This window comes from Sphaeramia orbicularis, chromosome 8 (assembly GCF_902148855.1).
Source record: "Sphaeramia orbicularis chromosome 8, fSphaOr1.1, whole genome shotgun sequence".
Taxonomy (NCBI): Eukaryota; Metazoa; Chordata; class Actinopteri; order Kurtiformes; family Apogonidae; genus Sphaeramia; species Sphaeramia orbicularis.
In genome coordinates this window covers 51,684,173-51,709,080 of record NC_043964.1, presented here as the reverse complement: position 1 = coordinate 51,709,080, position 24,908 = coordinate 51,684,173, and the positions used below count along the sequence as shown (strand labels likewise).

The following is a 24,908-nucleotide window of genomic DNA, read 5'->3' as shown; positions in this document are numbered from 1 at the left end:
ATATCATATATTACCTGTCTATATCATATATTACTTGTATATATCCCATATTACCTGTATATATAAACGTAGTTTACCACCACCAGGGTGTGAATGTGAGAGTGAATGAATAATGGACTAACTAGAAAAGCACTTGGAGAGCGCAGACCTCCGCCAAGACAGATAAGCCCCCCCAAATCCTTCAATAACTTTTTGAGTTATCTTGCTAACAGACAGACGAACAAACAAAAAATCTGCCCCCCCGATCACCACCAAAATTTAATAATTTTTTCCTTGTGTGCCAGTATCTATGGAAGCGTATTGCACTCACACACAAAAATAAATTTGGCTCTGTTTTTGTAAATTAACGAGATAATTATCTCGTTAATTTACAAAAACAGAGCCGAATTCATTTTTGTGTGTGAATGCAATACTCTTCCATAAGTATCAACATTTCCTGAAAATTTCATGAAAATCTGTCCATAACTTTTTGAGTAATCTTGTTAACAAACAAACAGACAGACAGACAAACCCCAATGAAAACATAACCTCCGCCGTTACACATGGTGGAGTTAATGATGTAAAGTGCTTTGGGTGCCTTGAAAAGCACAATAGAAATCTAATCCATCATTATTATCAAATTTGATGCTGCAGGTATATAAAGTGCTTTATAAAAACGGCCAACATATCAAATGTGACACAAAAACAGTAAACAAAATGTTTTATTTGGATATTGTCAAAAGATCTAATAAACATTTCTACTCCAGAATATTAGAATTTTGTGGCTAGTTTTTGATGGGTCAGGTTTTACAGGCTTTAAAAGCTGCTGGTATTTTTACCTCTGCCAAGGAGGTGATGTTTTCATCAGGGTTTGTCTGTTTGTTTGTCTGTTAGCAAGATAACTCAAAAAGTTATGGATGGATTTTCATGAAATTTTCAGGAAATGTTGATACTGGCACAAGGAACAAATGATTAAATTTGGTGGTGATTGGGGGGGAGGCTGACCTGCCTTGGTGGAGGTCTGCATTCTCTGAGTGCTTTTCTCGTTGACCTTGTGCTTCACTTTCACTTTCTTATTGACAGAGGGACACTCCTGCACACTCATAATCAACTTTGAACCCAGGGTAGAGTGGTTCAGTGAAGGTGGTGCAGATGGTGTGGAGGTGCTCTAAAGTGTCAGAACACACTCTGTAAAGTGACACAGTGCCAGCAGGCCAGTCCAGATACACTCCTACTCTGTTTGTCTCTTTCATATCACTGCGTACGTCTGTCTGATTATTATTGTGGCAAACATGAAGACCACGACTTCTACTGCAGTAAATCTCCCAAAATGTGTCATTCCTTCCAAGTCTGCACATTTCAAACTCATCCCTCCTGCTGATTCCTTGATAAGTCAGAGCTATACGAGTGCCTTCCTTGTACTCAACTTCCCAGTAACAGCGACCAGTCAGCCCAGTGGTACACATCACCTGACTACACCTGATAAATCTCTCGGGGTGATATGGGTACAGCTGTAGTGTTTCCACATATTCCACTTGTGTGTTGTCGTTGGATAGCAGCAGTTGTCTGTGTGCTGTGTTCGGGTCCAGTTCGAGTTTACAGGCATCTGATGGAAGGTACAAACACAACGCAGTCACTTAAAAACATTCCAGTGTGTAATATTTAGTCCTATCTAGTGGTCACTAAAACCACAGAAGTCCCTTTTAGAGCCAGTGTTTATTTTGTCCATTCTTGGCTTTTTAATAAATGTGCTTATAATCAAAGTCAATGGGGCATTTTTAGCCACAAGGGTAACCTACTAATGTGATCAAATCAGTTTTGTTGTTACTCTTTGACATACAGTGGGTACGGAAAGTATTCGGTCCCCCTTAAATTTTTCACTCGTTGTTATATTGCAGCCATTCGCTAAGATCATTTAACTTCAGTTTTTTTTCATTAATGTACACACAGTACCCCATTTTGACAGAAAAAAAAGAAAACTGAATTGTAGACATTTTTGCAGATTTACTACTAAAGATAAACTAAAATATCCCATGTCCATAGCTGTAGTTACCGTGGAAACACTGTCATCTTCTCCAACATTGAGTTACCAGTAAAAGTCATGGAGTTGGATCAATCACAGTGGATGAACACACTGGGTTTGTGTTCAGTTAATGAGAGATTTGCTGAAAAAATTATTTCTTCAGTTTTCTGTTTTGATAAGTGGAGAGAAAAATTTATTTTGGAACTGCCACAAAAGCCTTTATGGGTTAAATAAAGGTCAAATAAATGAATAAATAAACTTTAGGTTCATGGTGACATGAAAGCCAAGTTTAAGGTGATGTAAAATAGTTTGGTTCGTGGATGTTAAAGGATAAAAATTCATATAGAAACTTCTTTACAGTAATCATCATCATCATCATCATCATCATCACTTCCATAAACTTACATTTCCGGACACCATGCTTTATCCTGTTCACTCCACCATGGTCTACTCTGAAAGAACAGAAGTACAGAGGATGGTATAGTCTCTGACTGTGAAATAAGATGGACAGACTATCCTTCAGTTGTTCTGTTCGCTATTTTCACCTGCTTTAATATTTGACTTGTCATTTGTACAGTTTGGACAGTTATTTTTCTCGGTCTGAAATCCTTTCTAAGGCTAAACACATACCTGAGAGTGGTCAGCGCCCACAGTGGGTCGTCTAATCCAGCAGACAACACCGTCAGTCCAGTGCCTCCTGGATGGTTGTAGCTTAGATCCAGCTCTCTGAGATGAGAAGGATTGGTGCTTAACGCTGAGCTCAGAGAAGTGCATCCATCTTCTGTAACCATACAGCCTGACAGCCTGTGAATGGACAGTGTGGTTTATTTGAACACATAGCTTTAGATTCTTCATGGGAATGATGAACCTATGGAGAAATAAGGGAAAATATAAAGTGCACTAACCCAAGAGTTTCCAGTCTACAATGTGGACTCTTGAGTCCTGCACAGAGGAGCCTCACTCCTGAGTCTCTCAGGTCATTATTGTTCAGCTCCAACTCTCTCAAATGACATGTCTGAGAGCTCAGAGCAGACCCAAAGTCTTCACAGCTTCCCTCTGACAGCTTACAGTCACCCAACCTGCATGATAATTATTCATGATGGTGAATAAAATTCAACAGAGCATCTGCAAAACTGTTTACATAAAAAATACTGGCTTTTAGGATACAAAATATACCCCTTCGCTCACCTGAGACTATCCAGTTTGCATTTTGGATGTTCTATGGCAGTAAGAAGGTGCTTCACACCTGAATCCTGCAGGTTATTATTACTCAAGTCCAACACCTTCAAGCTGGAGGAGTCCGAGGAGAGAACCGAGGCCAGAATTTCACAGCTTTTTTCAGTCAAGTTACAAATGCTAAGCCTGTTGAATATTTTTGGGAAAAAAAGAAAAACATTTGAGGAGTAGAAGTACTTAACCTCTTCTATTTCTGTTGCTTTTTAGGTAATGTACACATTTTAAAATAGTGAAGGAACAAAGGTCTTCTGTAAACTTGGGCTTACATATACAGACATACATACACACATATGCACCGATGTGGGACTAATTGTGAACTAATTCAATCAGATTGACTAAGGCAGGTGTAGTAGGAGTTACCGTACCGTCAATAAGAAAAAAAAAATGAGTTTGAGACCAGAATGAGGAAGTACTTTGTATGAAGAACTACTATTATGTGTCTGATTTTTCACAGTATTTTGAAGCAAAGGGAAATAGGAGTAGGACAAAGAACAGTTAAAGATAAGGAGCACATTGACCCTTGGGGAACCACAGGTTCTAGATCCTGGACTTCATCATTGTCAATACTGAGGGTGGGAAGTGAAAAGGGGGTGTTGTTAAAATTCACATCCTGACCCTGAGGGGCCAAGTCCTGGTCCCCCAGCACAGATAATTGTTGTGTATTCACACATGCTGTCCCACATTTGTCCAGCAGTCACCGCCAAAGTGTTCATGTGATTTTGGGAATAGCAACATGATTGTAAGGCTGCTGTGTTCCAAAATTACTAATATCTCCCAAAATACTGGTCCTGTCAACTTGCTGTTTTGCTAGTCTCCTCCTAGACCAAAAATACAGTGGTATGCCAAACTGCAGCAGTAAGCTCTGTACGGAAGTGGCAAACTTACCTGGTCACATAACATTTATTCTGTTTTACTATGATTTAGGTCACGGCAAATGACAAACCAATCTCTGATAGTGGCCAAACAGTCAAGGAGGGATGACTGCAGGTGTGCGCTAGAAAGAAAGTTTCCAATGCCTTCTCTATTTTGCATTACCAACTAAAAGGGTAAAGATGTTCAAATTTTGTTGAACTGAATTTGATGAATTTTCCTCTACATTTAACTCTTCCGTTTATCATAATATTATCATCTGTATTTTGCTTTTTTCAGTGAAAATCAGGTATTTTCCTATATTTACTCTACTATTCATACAGACGTTCATAAAAACTTTGAGTAAACTTCAATCAGAACAGTGAAAATTGAACAAAAAAACCCCAAAATATATCAGTCACTGGACATAAAACAAGTGGCTACAGCCACTGTCATTTGTCAAACTACATGACGGTGTTTCCGTGTCCACTACGGAGCCTCTAAATGTCCAAAAATGACACATGTGATGCCTTTAAAAAGTTAACAAACTGCATTTTATCTGAATTATTTCAGCATATTAATAGGATTAGTGACTCAAAAGTTATTAAACATTTTACATCATTAGATGTTTTTGGTCACCAGTAGATGTTTCATTAAATAAATAAATCCAGAAATCATCTGACCTGAGTGTTTCTAGTTTACAATGTGGACTCTTCAATCCAGTACAGAACACCATCACTCCTGAGTCACCCAGGTTGTTCAAACTCAGATCCAGTTTTTTCAGACTGGAATACTGAGAACTGAGGAAAAGTGCCACTGCATCACAGTATCCCCATGTCAGAAAACAGGAAATCAACCTATAAAATTGATAAAAACAAACAATCAAACATTCAAACTGCTGGGGGTGCTGTATAGCCAATGAAATAGAGAAGCATTAAGTCAGCGTTTATATATCCAGTATTTGTATTTGGTCAGCTCACCGCAGTGTTTCAAGTCGACAGTGTGGACTCCTCAGTCCTTTAGAGAGGTACTGAATTTCCCCATGGGTCATATCATTGTTACTCAGATCCAATTCTCTGAGACTAGATGACTCACTACTTAGAGCCCAAGACAGTTCTTGAAAACAGATGGTTGTCACATTAGAGCCAATCAGCCTGAAGAAGAATAAATGGTTAAATGTACAAATGGAGGCTGTAGTCAGACACAGGAGTGTTTCGAGCTACATGCAAACACATAAACATGTTTACAATACCAGTAGTAACATGCTTGGATTTAACAAGTCATTTATGAAAAATGTTCATTATCTAACACCATAATCTCTGTTTGCAAGCATTGTGTCTGTTCTACTCGACATAAAGTCAGTGTTAATTTATTCATAACTGATGACAATAAAAAAAAGTACCAATGAACCAAAAAAGCAGACAGACCTGAGAGTTTCTAGTCTACATTGTGGATTCTTCAGGCCAGCGGAAAGGTATCTGATTCCACAAAGCATATTGGTATCACTCAGGTCTAGTACTCTCAAATTAGAGAATGGCGAACTGAAAGCTGTGGCCAGGGTTGCCCAAACTCTGTCTGACAGATTACAGCCAGTCAGCCTGAAAATGAAACATTTACACCAGTCATGAAAGTCTGAAAGTAAAACATTTACAGTATCTAATATGGTCTCTAACAGTTGATACTTACAAACATAGATGTGAGGCTTCAACCACTGGCATCAACCTGAGCAGTCCTTCCTCTGAGATGGAGTATTTCTTCAGGTCAAACACTCCTAGGTTACTCTGTGATGTTAATAAGACAAACACCAGAGCTGACCACTGAGCAGGTGAGGGCTGTTTGGTGGAGGTGGTCAGGTACTGCTGGACCTCATCTACCACAGAAGGCTCATTCAGTTCATTCAGACAGTGAAAAAGACTGATGCACCTCTCTGAAGAGGGATTTTCCCTCAGACAAGCCTTGATGTGCTGGACTGTCTCATGTGTGCTCTCTAAGCTTCTTCCTGATAGTTTCAGGAGCTCTTTCAGGAGTGTTTCATTAGTTTGCAGTGAGAGACCAATGATGAAACGGAGGAACAAGTCCAAGTGTCCATTTGGACTTTGTAACGCTATGTGCACTGCACTCTGGTGGATGTTTTTTACTTCACATCCATCCATCGTGACTGGGGACGGTTGAGAGTTTAACTGCTCTTCAGACAAGAGGTTGACACCAGAGTTGATGAATGACACAACGACATGAACAGCAGCCAGAAACTCCTGAACACTGGAATGGACAAAACTGTACAGTTTGCCCTGGCACAGCCTATTCTCCTCACTAACATCTGTATGAACAGTCCTGAGTATGTTGGGACTAAGTTCATATCAATGTCACACTCTATCAGGTCTGCTTCACTGAAGATCCGTTTGCCTTTGAGCAGATGTTTGAACGCTAGTTTTCCCAGAGACATTATCATTGTGGACGTTTCTGCGTTCAGAAGCGAAGTCGTCTGGGTTCTGCCATCATGTTTAACATTTGCCAGTTTGGACAGAACCACCAGGAAGTGTGTATACATCTCTGTCAGGGTCTTGGGGAGCTTGGCTCTCTCAGTTGACTGTAATGCATCTTCTAGCACTGTTGCAGAGATCCAACAGAAAACTGGGCTGTGGCACCTGATGCGGAGACTTCGTGATGCCTTGATGTGGGAGATGACTCTGCTAGCCAGCTCCTTGTTTCTGTATCTCTTTCTAAAATACTCATCTTTCTTTGAATCAGTGAACCCTCTTACTTCTGTGACCTTGTGTATGTATTGGTGGGGAATCTGATCGACTCCCTCGGGAGTTGTGGTTATCCAGAGTCGAGCAGAAGGAAGCAGTTTTCCCATGATGAGGTTTGTCAGCAGCACATCCACTGTAGCGGACTCAGTAACATCATTCAGGATCTCATTGTTGTCGAAGTCCAGAGGAAGCTGGCACTCATCAAGGCCATCAAAAATGAACAAAATCTGGAGTTCATCAAAGCTGCAGATTCCTAATTCTTTTGTATCAGTAAAGAAGTAATGAAGGAGTTCCACCCAGCTGTATTTCTTGTCTTTAAGTAAACTCAACTCTTGGAAGGTGAATGGAAATACAAACTGTATATTATCACCGACTTTGTCTTCAGTCCAATCGAGGACCATTTTCTGTGTCAGGACTGTTTTCCCACTACCAACCTCTCCTTTAGTCATTAATGTCCTGACTAGAACATCTTGAGAAGGTTTTAAAAAGTCATCCATTGCGTTACCTGTTTGTGTTGATTTCCGTTTATTTTTGACATCTGCAGATTTTTCCTCTGTGATGTCAAGCTCGGTGTAAAGCCCGTTCATAAACAACTGCTTCCCTGATTTATTGGCTGGCTTTAACAAATGCTGTAACTTCTTCCTCAGGGTGAGCTTGAGTTTACGTTGGCAAATGGCCAGCGTCTCTGAAAGAGAACAAGACACAGCATGAAGAAACTGCTACTGTCATCTTCATGGTGTTGACCAGATGGTACAAGTTTACAAAAGACTAGTCAAACCGAATCAAAACTAAAAATCAGTGGAACATGGTATTCCCTTCTATGTCTGGAGGGAATGAGTTAAGAAGTTTCATTTAAAAGGTCATGGAAATGACCTTACAACTCTGAGTTCCACTGAGCACTGTCACATCCACCTCCAATAAGGCAGCAGTTTATTGTTTAATCAGGTATATCTACACACTAGTTGAACAGAGATTACCATCTGTCAATCAAGTATAGCAACATATTTGCACTCCCATCACATCACTTTAGTGATGTAGTTCTCTAGACTGGTCTTGAGACCAATTTTTTGTGGTCTTGGTCTTGTCACAGACTCAACTCATTTGGTCTCGGTCTTGTCATGGTCTCAGACATAGCAGTCTTGATAGGATTTGTACAAATCCACATCATCACAGAATAATATCATTATTTATTACGTGCCCTCTTCAAATGCATCCATTTTAGAAATGTGACATTGTATAAATTTTCTCAACGGACAATGCCGGCCCTCCACTGTCCACCAGTGAGGTAGTTCTTGCGACAGGTCTCAAGACCAATTTTTTGTGGTCTTGGTCTTGTCACGAACTCAACTCAATTGGTCTTGGTCTTGTCTTGGTCTCGATACCCTGTGGTCTTGGCAGTGTCTTAGTCTCGGTCTTGACTACAGCACTACATCACATACTGTCAGAGGTTAGGACGTCATGGTGTAGTCCAGTGGTGATGAATCCTGGTCCTGGAGAGCTACTATCCTGCATGTTTTAGGTGTTTCCGTCTTCCAGCACACCTGACGGTCGTTATCAGACTTCTGCAGAGCTTGATGACAGGCTTATCAACTGAATCAAGTTTAATGGTTTTATTTCGTTAGGTTTAAGTGTTCTAATCACTCGGTAAAGGTGATAGAAAAAGGTTTTGGGGAAAGGCTAAAACAAAAAAAGACAAAGTGTGGGCAAACTTAGGGGCACCTTAATCACTGTAACCACCTACTGAAGGTTTTGCTACTTAGCAGTGCTGACTGGCATTGGCACACTCCTGGATCTTAAGACCATAACCTTTAAAAGGCAAAATCTGCGCAAAAATGTGGATTCAATGTCATTTTCTGACCTCCTGACGCAAAGGCTCAAAAGCTTCCTCTCTTTGAACATGGTCGGATTGTTGAGCTGCATAAGCAAGGCCTCTGGGAACGCACCATCGCTGCTGAGGGTATGACAGTGGTTCTTAAACTTTTTACAGTGGAGTACCCCCTGAAATATATATATTTTATCCAAGTACCTCCAACTCTTGCTTCAGCATTTTTAATTGAGAAAAATTAGGCAAAATTTGTTCCTGGGCCAAAGGTGTCTGTTTATACTTTCAAATCTTTGTCAACAAACATATATTTATGTAATATATTAAAAAATAACAAACCTTTATACGTATATTTTGTGATCAAATATAAACTGAAAAGTGTCCTCTTTCATTGATAAGAAAAATAAATTAATTGGTCATTAATGAAAAAATGAAGCTTTAATCAAAAAAAAAAAAAAATTACTTAATTACTCAAATCAACTCATGTTGAATAATATAAAATAGAAATGTTCTTCAAATGTTACCAATGCTTAGAGGAGGCTTCCAGGTTTTTAAAAATATTGAAATAAAATATAGTCAGTAGTGTCAGGTTTATTATATGAATGTATTTATTGTGCTTCATTTCAGCATTAATTCTCATTATTTATTGTGTATTCAGTACATGATGACTTATTTATTGTATTTTTCCAAAACAATTTTAAGTAGTTCCGGGGGTGGGGTGAGGGGGTGTTCTATTTAGTTATTCTATTCATTTTCTTTTCCTAAACTCACCTTTGGAGGCTGAGTTGACATTCGTCAGACGTTTGACCAAATCATTCTTGTTGATCTTCTTTAACACCTTTATGATCACCTCCACTGCATGGTCCTGGTAGGTGTCTAAGATCTGGTCCACTGTGTCCAGCCGGTCTGCGTACTCTAACTGGCTCTTTGGGACTGCAGGGAAGCCCTCCAAGATCTCAGCCTGCTGCAGGAACCATTTGAACTTCTTAAAGTCTCCTTCTGTCAAATCCTCCAAAGTATCCAGGAGCTCCACTGGCGTCACCATGGTTACTGCACACTGAAATAAAAACATCATCAAAACAACTCATAGAACATGGCCATCAATAAATGCTAAGTATTATCAATTTATAAAAGAAATCACAATTAAACATTCATTGACTTTGTTTTTCATCAATATATTTCAACCTTATTTGGCCGACGTAATCAGATCAGTAACACTGGATAATCATGTTGTAGCCAAGTAAAAAAAGAAAAAAAAGTATTGTTATTATTATTATTATTATGGATTGGATTTCTGTAGTGCTTTTCTAGACACCCAAAGCACTTTACAATATTCACCCGTTATTCATTCGCTCTCACATTCCCCCTCTGGACAGAATACATAATAAAACATTCAAGTTTAAAAAAATTAAGAATAACCATTTTCCAAAACCTGTTTTCTATTTTAGTTCTACGCACATTATCTAGTCATTCAGATTTGTCAGAAAATATCCCATCAGAGATAATAATAGAAATGTGGCAATAGTTTCCCTGTAAATGACTTTAATTTTTTAACTTGTAGTTTTAATTATTACATATCGTTAATAAAAAGAGGATTACAAGTTTTATAGATACAACTGAACAGTTGTGGAAAATATGAAAACTTTTCAAAGTCAAATATCTGTGACGGGACACACCGCCCACAATACTAAATAATTATTCCACAATATTAGTGTTAGGTGGCAGTTTTCTATGTTATACTATTACTTTTAATTAGTTCAACATATGTGAAAAATAAAAACATGAAAAAAAACAAAAAAAAACCAACCCTAATTTCTGACCTAGGCCAATATGACCATGTGTCCCATCAGAGGTAATTTTTTATCCCCTTATGTTTCCCAGTGTCTCACAGATAAAGTAGTGGGTGTATATTGATGAAACTTGCATTATCTGAAAATTTGAGTTGTTTTCTACAATGATGTAACAATTTTAAATTTCAGTGAAACAAAAAATTTTCACCCCAGGCACCATTACTGTGTTTTGACCCTTAAACAGTTACTGAAAAAAGCACAAGACAGTAAGGCACATTCTTATTTGGCACTACTGAGTTACAGAACTTCACCAGTAGAACATGGTAAATCTCCTGCAGAGCTACTAATGGGAAGGCAACTACGGACCACTGGTCCTTTTACAAGTACTAAGAAATACAAACAAGTGAAAGACTAAATGAAATGGTTGCAAAAGAGACAAAAAGTAAACTACGACAAGTCTGCCAAAAGCTGAAAACCACTTGCACCCAATGACACAGTCAGAGTGGAAGATGCAAACATCTGGGCAAAGAAAGCAGCTGTACTGGAGGAACTGAAGCCGAGATCATACAGAGTGCAAACTGAAGAAGAACTGATACTAAAGAGAAACCAGAAGAGTTTACTGTGTACACAAGAGACAATAAGAACACAGCACAGACAGTGTGAGGACTACCAGAACACAACGCCTGAACCAACCTCACCTGTTAAAGGTGGGGTACGAGATGTTTTCCTGGAGCATTTTTTACGATAGTGCTTAAAATCCCCTTCAGACCCTGATTACATCGAATTAATTAAACGCTCTAACACAAAAATAAAAAAAATTTAGTCACCTGTGGAACGGACAGGACTGAAAAAACACCATCCAATCATTTTGAGTGCCCTATCAAAATGACTGAACGGTGATATGTCTATCAAACTCAACTGCCACTTGTCCCTCCCCCCTCTGCGCGTACCCCTCTTCGTGCATGAATCGTGCGTTCTCAGAGGCTGGAAGCGCTAGTACAGGAAGTGAAGCCAGAGCCAGAGCTTGGCTATATTAGTTATATTAGGATGGAAAGTTCACCTGCAAACTGTTTAGTCACGAACATAAATCTGCAGTAAATGTAACGTTAGTCAGATAGGTCTGAACTGGGGCTGTTCTGGAAGAGCAGGGGGGTTGGAGGAGACTGAATGAGGTGTGAATGGATCAGGATCGGAACCAGAGCTGGGGTCGGAGCCGGTGAATTGTTGCTGTGCAGCGCTCGTGAACCCTCGGGAACAAGCATTGCACGTGCCAGCACTCTGGAGGCGTGGCTTCAGGGGGATGTCTGAAGAAAGGGGTTTGGACTTTTGAATTGAGTATTTTCAAAATGTAGCTGCTACAAGTGTTTTTCTAAGATATCGTACCCCACCTTTAAGGACAGTGTTGAGCAAAGTCAATCACCTGTGTTCAGAACATCAGGACGCACTGTCAAACCACCTGTAGGGATGTAACGATTACCGGTATAATGATAAACAGCAGTACAATTTCCGACAGTTCGTATTACAGTTTAAATTGTAATTATCATGATAACCGTGTTCGATTACCGCACTTTGAAAATCACGGTGATACTGCTCATTTCCTGGAGAAACAGATGCACTCCAGGCGTGCGTGTGCAGTTTGCAATGTTTGGCCTCTGAAAACATGGTGGAAGGCATCTGCACGGACAGATAATGGGATAATGGGCTCCTGCAAAGGACCCGGTCCGTCCGAGCACGTGTGCACGGGCCCGGGTCCGTCAGAGCGAGCGAGCGCACGGACCTGGTCCGTAGGAGCGCAGACCCGATCCCTCCAAGCAAGCGGGTGCACGGACCCGGTTCGTTCGAGCGTGTGCGCGCGCACAGACCGGGTCTGCGCTAGTGTTAACTCTTGCCAATTCAAATGGGGCCCAAACCAGTGAGCTTCAACTGTACAAAGACACATGATGTGTGTAGAAACCAAAGGGGAGGAGGGTTTATGAACTGAAGGACATTCAACAGGAAATCCACTGACTGACCTCCAGAGGAACTGGACCAGAGGACACTGTTGTAGTTTGTCTGTCTCTCACCAGGAGTGAACCACTGACCAGTCTGAATCAGATCACCACTGACCAGTCTGAATCAGATCACCACTGACCAGTCTGGATCAGATCACCTTAACATGTTTTAAAATCCTCATTCTTGCAGAATATTTATATTTGTTTATTAAACAGTTCAGAAAAATATGATTGTGTTTCCCTTTCTGTTTGTGTGTATAATGGTGTATGTGTGACACTATGAATGATTTGACATGGAAAATAGTCAAACAAGCTCCACTGTGACCTGTCCAACTACTCAAAAACACACTCAGTAATCAATAAGAGAATTGTTAAGGAATTCGACTGGTAAGCAGAATGGACAATGGCACTGATATTAATAAAATCCTATCAGTTCCTAGTCCTGGTGCAGATATTTGACATGTCCATAAGGTGCTATCTTTAATGTGCATTTGTATGTTTGATGTTGACATGTCAATATTTTAATGTTTCTGCCAACAGAAAGTACATTGTGTGTGTTACTTATTAGTTGTTTTTTTTTAAATACAACTTGGTTACATTATTTCAGTGTGTGTATAAGTACTTTTTGAACATTTTGAACACATTACAACAATATCACGATAATAATGATAACGGTGATAATTTTGGTCACAATAACCGTGATATGAAATTTTCCTATCGTTACATCCCTAACCACCTGATAGACTGAATATTTACATGAGTTTACATAAGTTAAGCAACAAAACACAAATGTTGTTGGTTACACTAAAAACACAGTTAATGCAGAGTTGAATGTCCAAAGTGGTTCATGTGTAAACATCTGGTAATGATGTCCCTTTAGATTAGGGGTCACCAACCCTGGTCATCAGGATCTACTCTCCTGCATGTTTTAGATGTATTGCTCTTCCAACACACCTGATTCAAATGATCAGCCTATCATCAAGGTCTGAAGAAGCCTGATAACAACCGTCAGGTGTGCTGAAGAGGGAAACATCTAAAACATGCAGGATAGTACATCTCGAGGACCAGGGTTGGTGACCCCTGCTTTAGATGTTTGTGTACAACCTATGAGTGCCTATTAGTGGTATTATTCAGTTTTCATGTAAAAGGGGGATGTGCTGACATGAGTAATTTGGGTCAGTATACAGTTCCACCACTAGATGGCTGTCTAACATTATCCTTACCAGGGTGTGGTAGAAGCAGGATGTGAGGCATGTGTTGTGATTTGAGTAACGCTGCAGCCAAGTTTCTTAAAAAAACGAAAGCTGAAACCCACGTCTATGTTTTACGTTTGACTGAAAACAACAATACTTCCATCTCAAAGTGCTCTTAGTAATTTTAAGGCTGTAGTCTCATTGGAACAGCAAACACTCTTCACCAGAAATGTTAATTTAATACAAAATACTAAATGTAGAATTACAAAAACTACTAAACACGTCCTTCACACGTAAAAAACTTTTTCTTTCAATTAAACCTTTGAAAACACTGTACGAAATACACATCACTTAAAGTCTGAACAAGTGCAAAACTGCAACAGTAAAAGTAAAATAACAATTATTTATATGTTCAGGAGTTGGACAGAAGAGTACAGTCTGTGCCTGTTACAGCAGCATCTGCCATTTTAAAGACAACCATGTGGTGACCTCTGAAATGAATGTCATTAAAAACTTCAATTACATAAACAAAGTCTACCACATTTCAGCCACCAAACATCTACCTTTAACTGTTCCTTTAGTGTGGGTTTCAAAGTGTACTAACCTGAAAAGCACAGGTGAAACGCTCTTAAGAGTGAACACAGGAGCCATGCATTCCTCTTCACAAACTGCCTCTGAGAAGGAGAACAGAAGCCTGAGTGGAAGACCACCTGAGCACACTGGGTCCACAACTACCTGTCCTTCTTCTTCTCTCCTTGTATTTGCAGATTACACTCAGTGTTCAGGAGTCCTGTTGAGACACACTACCTGTCGAGTGGAACTCCCTAGCGTTACTGAGCATGCGCACACATGCGCATGACCCCAAAGTGTTTTCAGTTTCAGTTTGTGTGTTTGTGCGCGCGTGAGTGCGTGCGTGTGTGTGCTGCACACTGCCCCACTACCTGGCCCCTCCCCCTCCCCCTCCCCCTCACACACACACAGAGCTCTGACACTCACGCGGCTGCAGCAAAGAAGAGGAGAGGAACTGCATTTGTTTTACTCCATGGTAAGCTGTGACTTTGTAAAACAATATAACACTACACTTTAGTGCCCCATGAGAAACACGTCCTTCCGGAAACATGCTGTCAGGGTACGAGATAGAAAACATTCTAGTTTTTTGTCACGCAACTTTTGAACCAGACAAGCTTAAGACAAATATTCCACATAATTTGTAAAGGTCTGAATGCTATTTTAAACATATTCAAAGAGCAAAATTTAGTTTCAAATATTTTTAAATTAAAAACATCAAACACTACTGCGTCACAGATGGACAAAAAATTAACGTTTATTTTTTGCAAGAATTACAAAGTTCTCAAAAGTGAAGTTCCTCTGACATTTTCATCCTAAAATGTATTCAGTGTAAACCTTAAACCCTCTATTTTACAATGGAATAATTGGTTAGAGGGAAAAAAATATTTGATCATACCTAAATGGTAAGAGTTTTGACAAATGGCAGTTTTATTTAGAGCTGGAACGGTTAGTTAACAGAAAGAATAGTTGATGATGATGAATTTCGTTGTTGACACGTCGTTGGTGGTGTCATGCACTTTTGTTTAAGGAAAAATGTTTATTTTATTGAGGCTGCAGTATTTGTTCAATATTGAATATTCAATCAAATATCTGTTCAACAAACTTTGTTAGACATTCTAAATGATCCTGTTAAAGGAAAGGAAAGCTTTTTTTTTATGCAATAAATATGAAGAGCCTTTTTTTTTCCAGTTCATATCTGACTAGGCAATGACTAGTCGACTATTGAAATAGTCATTAGTTGCAGCCTTAGTTTTATTTAGTTTGAAAACATGTTCATTACACATCAAAACAGTGTGACATGAAGAGGTGAACCTGTGGGAACAGGCTTATTACTGTTTTAGTTGACCAGTTTCTGGGCAAAACTGGTGGGACAAAAAGTGGTAGAAAATAAAGCTGATTATCTGTAATTATTGTATGTATTGAAATGAATTAAGCCTTGCTGAGTCTTCATTTCAGCAAATGTCAAAGTAATACTCTGAACTTAACGTGTTCGGTGCAGGCAGAGACGGTAAAAATGTTCCTCTAAGGGAAGTGACTGCACAGAAAAAAAACAATGTAACCATGTTCAGTGGAAAAGTGACCCACATCAACCAATCACATGTGTGTTGTCTTGTGACACCTGATAGTGGTTATAACTAAATGTGGTTATAAATAAATGTGTGTCAGTTTTGTGAGTTGTAAAAATGGTTCGTTGAACATGTTTATTCATCATATTATGACACCAGATTCTGACACTTAAGAAGGGCCAGAGGCATTGACTGCATTTTCATGTAAAAAGTTGTATATAACTTTATTTGCTAAATTTGTAATGATTTTTTTTTTTTTTTTTTTTTTTTCAATTTACAGCTCTGGAAAAAAATCAGAGACCACTGCAAAATGAACCCTTTCTCTGATTTTCCCATTTATAGGTCTGTGTTTTAGTAAAATGAACATTTATGATTTATTCTCTAAACTACCGACAACTTTTGTCCCAAATTCCAAATATAACAAGAAAAGCACTCGGAGAGCGCAGACCTCCACCAAGACAGATCTGCCCCACCCACCCATCCCCCGATCATCACCAAAATTTAATGAAAATCTGTCCATAACTTTTTGAGTTATTCTTGCTAACAACAAATAAACATGCACATAAACACGCATGCAAACACACAAAGCAAAGTGATCACAATACCTCCTGGCGGAGGTCAATATTGTTATTTAGAGCATGTATTTGCAGAACATGACACATGGTCCAAATAACAAACAGATGCAGTGTTTTCAGACTCAAATAATGCAAATAAAACCAGTTCATACTGATTTCTAAACAACACAATACTAATGTTGGAACTTGGTCAAAGTTCACACATCTACATTTGGTGGAATAACCCTGATGTTCTATGACAACTTTCATGTATCTTGGCTCTCCTCCACTGCTGTTGGATGACTTTATTCAGCTCCTGCCATAGAAATTCTAGAAGCTCAGACATGTTCCATGGCTTGGACCATCCATGTTCCTCCAGAAGTTTTCAAAGTGGGTTCAGGTCTGGAGATTGGGCTGGACATGACAGGGTCTTCATCTGGTGGTCCGTCATCCACACCTTTATGGTCCTAGCTGAGGCCAGGAGGATTGTCCTGATAGAAAAACCAGTCCTCAGAGTTTGGGAACATTGGCAGAGCAGAAGTCCAGTAGTTTTCAATAGTTACTTTTGGATTCCAGTTACTTTTGTGGTACTAATAGTACTGTTTTTGGCTTTTGTAAGAAGATAGTGATGGCCTCAGTAGTGGTGTTTATACTTCTCCTTCTTAAATAAGACATGCATCAGGTGTTATTCAGTAGAATAACATGTGTTTGTGTTGGAATTCAACAGACACAGGAATGGAATGGAATGGAATGGAACAGAATGGAACGGAATGGAATGGAATGAAATGGCTGTCATACATGCACACATGATGAAGAGAAATTGCAAGAACAAGAAATGAACAAGAAATTGCAGTGGTCTCTGATTGTTTTCCAGATCTGTATGTGTTCATTCTGATTCAACAATTTTCTGACAACTAGATTTAGCTTCAGTTTTAGTTTGTGTCATGAGCAGAATGATCAGGCCACCCTAGGGCTGCACGATTAATCAATTTTAAATCGAAATCGGATTTTTAAATTAGTACGATTTTTAAAAAAGGGAAATCGTAAAATCGATTTCATCTCTCTCGTACCTGCGGGCCGCGCGCTTGCGGGCTCCCGTAGGCTCCTCCTCCTATCAGTGACAGCGGTCTGTCACAGAAGTCTGTGTAATGACCGGACTTTAAATCTGTTCATGAGCCCGCAGTACTTATAGCAATGTAAGCCGTGGCTTCACGCACGGATCCCGCAACTAAAATAGAACTGCATGCGGATCATTCATCTTCCGTTGTCCCGGATCCGTACCGTACTGTCTTCTTCCGAACCGGGTCCGTGTCTCGGGGTCATCAGCCTCAGCAGAGGAGCCCACACAGCCCTGTGCCCACACACATGCACCAGCTCCACAGATAGAATCCCTCCAGCGTGTCCTGGGTCGGTCTATTCCACGCACGGATCCCCCAGTTTAATAGAACCGCATGTGGATCACTCATATTAACGTGGTCAACGCACACACGCACACACGCACACACGCACGACTGATGCCTGTCACTGACTTACATTGGTATCACTTCTGTGGGCCCAGATACCCAGGAAAAAAAACAAAAAAAAACAAATATATAAATGTATATGTATATATATAAATATATATATATATAAATATATATATATATAAATATATATATATGTATATATATACATATATATATATATATATATATATATATATGTACATATTTATAATTTAGTCCTCTTACTTGCTAAATTTTTCATTCACAAATGTAAGTTCTGTTACACAAAACCAAATATTATTTATTTTTTGAAAGATGTTGAACTTTATTTAAAGCTGTTAGATAAATGTGGAAACAAAAAGGCTATAAAAAACATAAGTATTTGCTCTGATATGGACATTGTATTATATAGTGTATTCCCCCTGACAAACTTCTGTTATTTTCTTGTTGTATACATTGTTTGTATACTCTACTTCATTCAATAAAGATTTAATTAAGAATAAAACTTCTGTGGGTTCATCACGTGATCCCATCACAGATTTGAGGTTAAAGCAGTGCCTTGCATTGTTGGCTGCTCATGAAAATGGCGTGCTGACTTCTGTTGTCTTTTGTAGTTTTACCCAAAAATCGAAATCAAAATCGAAAATCGAGTTTTTAGAGGAAAAAAATCGGGATTTTTTTTTTGCCAAAATCGTGCAGCCCTAGGCCACCCTGAAACAGTATGCATAAAAATCAGTATAAAAGGTTTCACTGGGCTGCTTTGTAATCCAAGGTGATGAGGTCTGGTGGGTTGGAAGCTGGTTTTTATCTCACCGCTGATAGACCACGAGCTATTGTGAAGCTGTGCTTGTGCTAGGAAAATGAAAGATACAGCCACTGTGGCTACATTAGTAAAAATGAGTGTAGCCACAAAAAGCCACTGCCAGTCTGGACCGCAGCGACGAGCATAGCTCCCCTGGGAAATTTTGGGAAAACTGAAGTCTTTTTCCTGCATTCTGGTGCATTTTGAGCTTAAAAATATGTTCAATCTGGCTTCAGTTTCATCCAAAAAAAAAAAAAAAATTCATATAAAATTAACTTAAGTCAACATTTTCATCTAAACTATGTTTATTTCTAATCTAATGTATAACAAAACAATAAATGATAGGCTTATAAATACAATTATTCTGACCACTGATGTTCATGAGATTCAATATGAAATTCAATATAAAATAAGTTTACCAGTGAGACATGATATATCATAAAGTCATTTGGTAATTAAATATGGACAGATATGGACTCTTGAAATTATTTTATTTAGACTAGAAAGTACTCCTGCCCAGACTAGAATGTACATGGACTGATTACTAATTTAAACTCAGGTATTTCAGATAATTGACTTCTTTTCAACTGTCTGACAATGGACAGGTCCATAGGTAGATCATCACAGGTGTTAATCTCATTCTAGTTCTTAGTTCCTTTTGTAAATGTACTTTATTGTCGTTGTCATTAGTCTGACTGGAAAAAAGTGCTGCTACTGACATTTAATGTGTTGGAATGAGCGTTTCTCAATTAATCCACCGGGGGCGCCGCTTTTAATTAGCCATACTGGACAAATACCTCAAAGAAGAGGAAAGTTTTTTGAGAAGAAGAAGAAGAAAGTCAGTAATAACAAACATGGAGACGACAGAGGTAACACTAATGTGATACTAATATTGCAGCGTTTTCGCTGGTAAGGTTTAAAAGCAAAGCTTCAGCAGGAAGAGAAAAGAGAAATGAACCATAAGTTTCGTTTTCACTTCTGCTGGTGGAGGTCTGAACCTTTGCTTCACCAGCTCCTTTGCTTTCCATAGATGTTGTACATGATGAAATGAACGAGCGGTAACTTCCCACAAGTGACGTGTGCAGGGTGAGGTCATAAAAAATCGGAAACGTTCAGGTGAGTTTGATCACTCTCGGCAGCGCTCTTCAGTAGTGGAGACCACATTTGTTATTTTCCTTGGTTATCACTTGGACATTTTCGATCAGAGATGTAAGTTGGTTGATTTTACTAAAAAATACCTTCGCCACTGTGGCTACACGGGTTGAAAACAACTTTACCAACCAGGAAAATGCATCGCCGATGGCGACGTGGCGATAGGCTAGCGCAAGCCTAGGTGAAGGCGCTGTGTCCGACTTCATCTTTGTCATCTTTGTCTTCGTCAGCAATTTCTTCAAATATCGTCTCCGATGAAACTACTTGGCAGATGAATTTCTAATCGTAACATGCATAATTCTAATAATAATTATAATTTTTAAAATCTTACAAATTTACCTTTACTCATAAAGCTCCATATTTTGATGGTTTATAACATGGAAATGGTTAGAGATAACAATATAATTAATGTTGAGCACTGATAGGAAGTTACATATAGACTTTGACCTTTGACTACAAACTCAAGCTCACCATTGTCTACATTTCATCAGTCTTCTTCTCCGAAACTACTGGTCTGATTCATTTCTAAATTTTTACATGGTTTCCTCGAGACAATGTCAGCAAAATTAGTTGACAATTCTGACAAATTTAGAGTTTTACATTTTTGACGAATTTTTGAAATGTTAAAAATTTTACTTTTCTTCTAATGGTCCATAGTTTGATAGTTTTTAACATGGAAATGGTTACAGATATCAATATTGTTCCTATTGATAACTGATAGAAGTCATATGTGGACTTTGACTGAGTTCTCCTCCAGTGAAAGTCTGATCTGATCTCCTGCATCCAGACCACAGGACTGGAACATAGAGACAGAACCTGACGACCTCACACATTCACTTCACTTATTATTGATTCTTGGTAGAACATGCTAGTGAGATACAGGGCCATTGGTCCTGTTTGGTCTTGGAGCTCCTCTTGACAATGACAGTGCTGTGTTCTGTGTGCAGGTTATGGCCAAAGTGGTGGAGATGTACCAGCCCAGTGCGGTGGTTCTTAAGTGCCGTGCAGACTCTCTATCAGGAGACCGGCTCGGCTGTTGCAACCCCACTGTCCGAGGTCTGTAACACACACTTGGTAACAGAAACCTGACAGAGGAACGTGTGTTTATACGATATTCAGAATGTTTTTGTCTTGCTAACAGACAGACAGACAAACCCAGATGAAAACATCACCTCCACCGTTACACTTGGCAGGGGTAAAAATTCAGTGCTAGAAATTCAATGGATTTTATAATTCAAAATCTGATGAGACAGATTTACTTCCATATTTTTACTCCAGACTTCACTGATCACTGATCAGTCCTGTGCTGCTGTCCTCTACTGTCCTCTAGTGGCGATAACAACAAACTGCAGCTCACTGTTCAGTCATTCATGAAACTGATAAAACCTGTTTATGCTGTAATGAATAACACACAGCTGTTCACACACAGACGTAGATGTAGATGTGGAGTTGGACGTAGACTGTGGATGTGTATCTCATCCTGTCTTCCGTAGCTTCAGTCTGAAGCGCCCCCTACTGGCCTGGAACAAACATGTCATCCAACAAGTGCTGGTGTCACTTGTGTGTGTGAGTCCATGTACAGTTCATTCAATCACTGAATCAAATCCACCTGATCAGGTAAATCCTGCTGACATGGGACGGCTCTGAAAGCACACAGACGTTCAGTCTCAGTGTTTATCTCTGACTTTTCCTGGTGGACTGGAACAGACAGGGGGTCGGTGTGGTGGATGGTGGATTTACTAAGTCCAGGACTTTGACTGGGACTGGAGTTCCCATCCTCAGTCCTTCCAGGTTTTAGCTTTAGACCATCACATCACCTGAGTCATTTGATCTCATCTATGTGGACATTTTCCATATGAAACCGAGCCCAGTTCAACCAGTAAGGCCTGTTATCTGTACGCATTATATGCTTTTTGTGTGTATGTTCATGTCGTTAATAGCCCCCTGTCCAACCTCAATCAATGCATTAAATACTGTGCGCTGAGGGTTAGTGTTATGTGAACCAGAGATCTTGCCATACATTGACACACAAATAAATGACATTGAATAACATGTGAAAGGTCCAAAATGCATACGTATAGCACACCAAATGCCATAAGAACTGGTGTGAAATAGAACACCATTCAATAATAATTATAACTAGAAGCACTCGGAGAGCGCAGACCTCCGCCAAGGCTGATCAGTGCCCCCCCCGTGGGCCCCCCCACCCCCGATCACCACCAAAATTTAATCATTTCTTCCTTATCCCATTTCCAACAAACCCTGAAAATTTCATCAAAATCTGTCCATAACTTTTTGAGTTATGTTGCACACTAACGGACAGACAAACAAACAGACAGACAAACAAACCCTGGCAAAAACATAACCTCCTTGGCGGAGGTAATGATAATAATGGATTAGATTTCTATAGTGCTTTTCAAGGCACTCAAAGTGCTTTACATTATTGATCCGTTGTTCATTCACTCTCACACTCTCCCTCTGGTGGTGGTAAACTACATCTGTATCCACAGCTGTCCTGGGGCAGACTGACAGAAGTGTGGCTGACAATTTGCACCAAACAGCCCCTCCCACCCCCACCAAACACTCATATGCATGCATACACCAGTGTGAGTGACACTGGAGGCAAGGAGGGTGAAGTGTCTTTCCCAAGGACACAACACCACATGACTAGGAAAGAGTGGGATTCAAACCACCAACCCTTCGGTTATTGGACGACCCACTCTACCTCCTGAGCCATGGCCGCCCCATCATGAGATCAGTCTCACTAGACGACCTACGAGGGTACCTGACCAGACCACCAGGCACAGGTGTCATCGTCTTACCTGGACCAGGGAGCATTTGGACTAGACCAGGAACCAGTGGCCTCAGAGCTGATCTCAGATGAAAGTCCATTCACACTGAGCAGAAACGATGGCTGCCAACGCTGTTGGAGACATCAAGGAGAACGCTATGCATCCACCACTGTTGTCACTAGACCAGCCTTTGGAGGTGGACACTGCAAATCATTTAGTTCTTACCAAGATTTAAAAAAAGCAAAACAACACCTTTGAGTTAGAAGTGTTAGATAATTTATCTTGTTTCATGAGTTAATGTCTTATTTTTAGTGTTCATACATCTGTAGATATGCTTATTTCTAGATTTAACAATCTGAATTCAAGAAATCTTGTCAAGTGAAATTATTTTACTGCATGGACACATATTTCACTTGTTTTGAGTACCTTTTTTCTCAGATTTAGTGTTTTTATCTTGTTTTTAGACACCTTTTTTTGCAGTGGAGGTGTTCCAGTCTGGGCAGGTGTGTCCATTCTATACAGAACTACACCTTGTAATGTGACAAGACAGTGCGAACCATTCATCATCATTAATGCAGTCATTGTGCCTCTGCATGAACACAGATTTCATCTTCATGGACAATGGTGGAGGTGGTATCACCAGGGAACAGTCACTGGAGGCACGGCTCCTTCAGATGGAGCGGTCTGTACTTCCTCCAGACCTGAATCCCAAAGGAAACCTATGGGATCAGCTGAGGCCTCATGTAGACGGTCGTACCCCTGCACCCTAGAACCTCAAGGACCTGAGGGCAGTCTTTCCAGAAGAGTGGAATGCCAGACCTTAACAGACTTTAAATCAACTTATGACCAACACAAGACACCATTGGCAAGCTGTAATTGATGCTCAAGGTCACATGACAAATTACTGAGACACTGACAATTTTGTGGTCGTGTAAAGATGAAGGACTTACCACTGTGTACTTCTACTTAAATAAACTTTTTAATTTTCCATACATTTCACCCAAGCATCAAATACCCCTAACTTTTATGTGAGTTATGTAAATATAATATAATACTGACACATAGAAAGATTATAGTTTTTTGCCTTTTTTGTGCAGTTTACTCATCAAACATAGGTCTAGTGGATGGAATAATCATCATATTCATTCATCATGTAACTACCAAATACACTTCCCAGTGTTCGTGTCGTTTCTCAGTCATTCAGGTCACGATAATCCTAGACAGGTTGAATCAGAAGTCACTGAACTTCGATCGAAGACCAGCGACTTCTGATTCAACCTTTCTAGGACTTCACAGTGTATTCCCCTACCTAACCTGACCAGTGATGACATGTTTAGTCACATGTCATCACTCAACCGCTGGCTGTCTAGGTGGTGTCCTGTGAACTACATACACTACTGTGCAAAAGTTTTGGGTGGCCTTTAGATTTGTTGTTTCTTTAGCGTTGAAATGAACATACATATTTATTTGTCTGTCTTTTTTCTTCGGATACAACAAGAAAATACAGGAAATATGTGCACAGCCTTAAAACACACACAAAAAACTGAACTAAATGGGTTGTAAAGTTAAAGTCAGTATTTAGTGTGACCCCCGACCCCATGACAAGAAGCAGCAAAAACCATTACAAACATCTGGCATGTGTTGAATGAACCCTGGAATCAAAAATCAGAAAGTGAACAAAAGGATTAAAGATATGTTAACACTAAATACGACCACTTTGGTTTAGAGAAGCTGTGTTTTTTTCACTGAAACTTTTTTTACTGCTGTACATACTACAGTAAAGTATGCACTGCAGTAAAAACAAAAGTTTCAGTGAAAAAAACAAAAAACAAACAAAAAAAAAAAACAGCAGGTACCTACCTTTTCTGGTAGGACCTTTTTCTTGTTTGTGTAACATACAGTCGTCCTCAAAATTATTCATACCCCTGCCATTTTTTTTGTAACTTTTTGTTTTTGTGATGAAATGAATGAGTTTTGTCAAGTTTGTTTGTGACTTATATGTGATACACAAGTGAGGAAATAAGAACAAATGATACTTGGAGAAATACTTTATTTCAGGAGTATTTTATTAGAGGATTTCCAAAAAATGCCACGTTCAAAATTATTCATACCCTAGGTTTACTAAGTCCAAAGTCTTTTCTTAATAGTCAGTAGAATAGCCTTTGTTCTTGATAATGGTTCCTGTAAGTGTCCACAGGTTCTCTTCTGTCTCCTGTGGGGTTTTGGTCCACTCTTCCAGGACCAAAGCCTCCAGCTGGGTCCGGTTGGATGGTTTCCTACCCATCACGCTAGTCTTTGGCTCCCTCCACAGATTCTCTATATGATTTAGGTCAGAGCTTTGACTGGGTCATGTCCT

At 39.5% G+C, this 24,908-nt stretch overlaps 1 pseudogene; it reads right to left on the bottom strand.

The window, feature by feature from the left end:
- Positions 1–994: 994 nt before the first annotated feature.
- On the bottom strand, positions 995–14,363 carry LOC115424724 (NACHT, LRR and PYD domains-containing protein 3-like; annotated as a pseudogene).
- Positions 14,364–24,908: the final 10,545 nt, after the last annotated feature.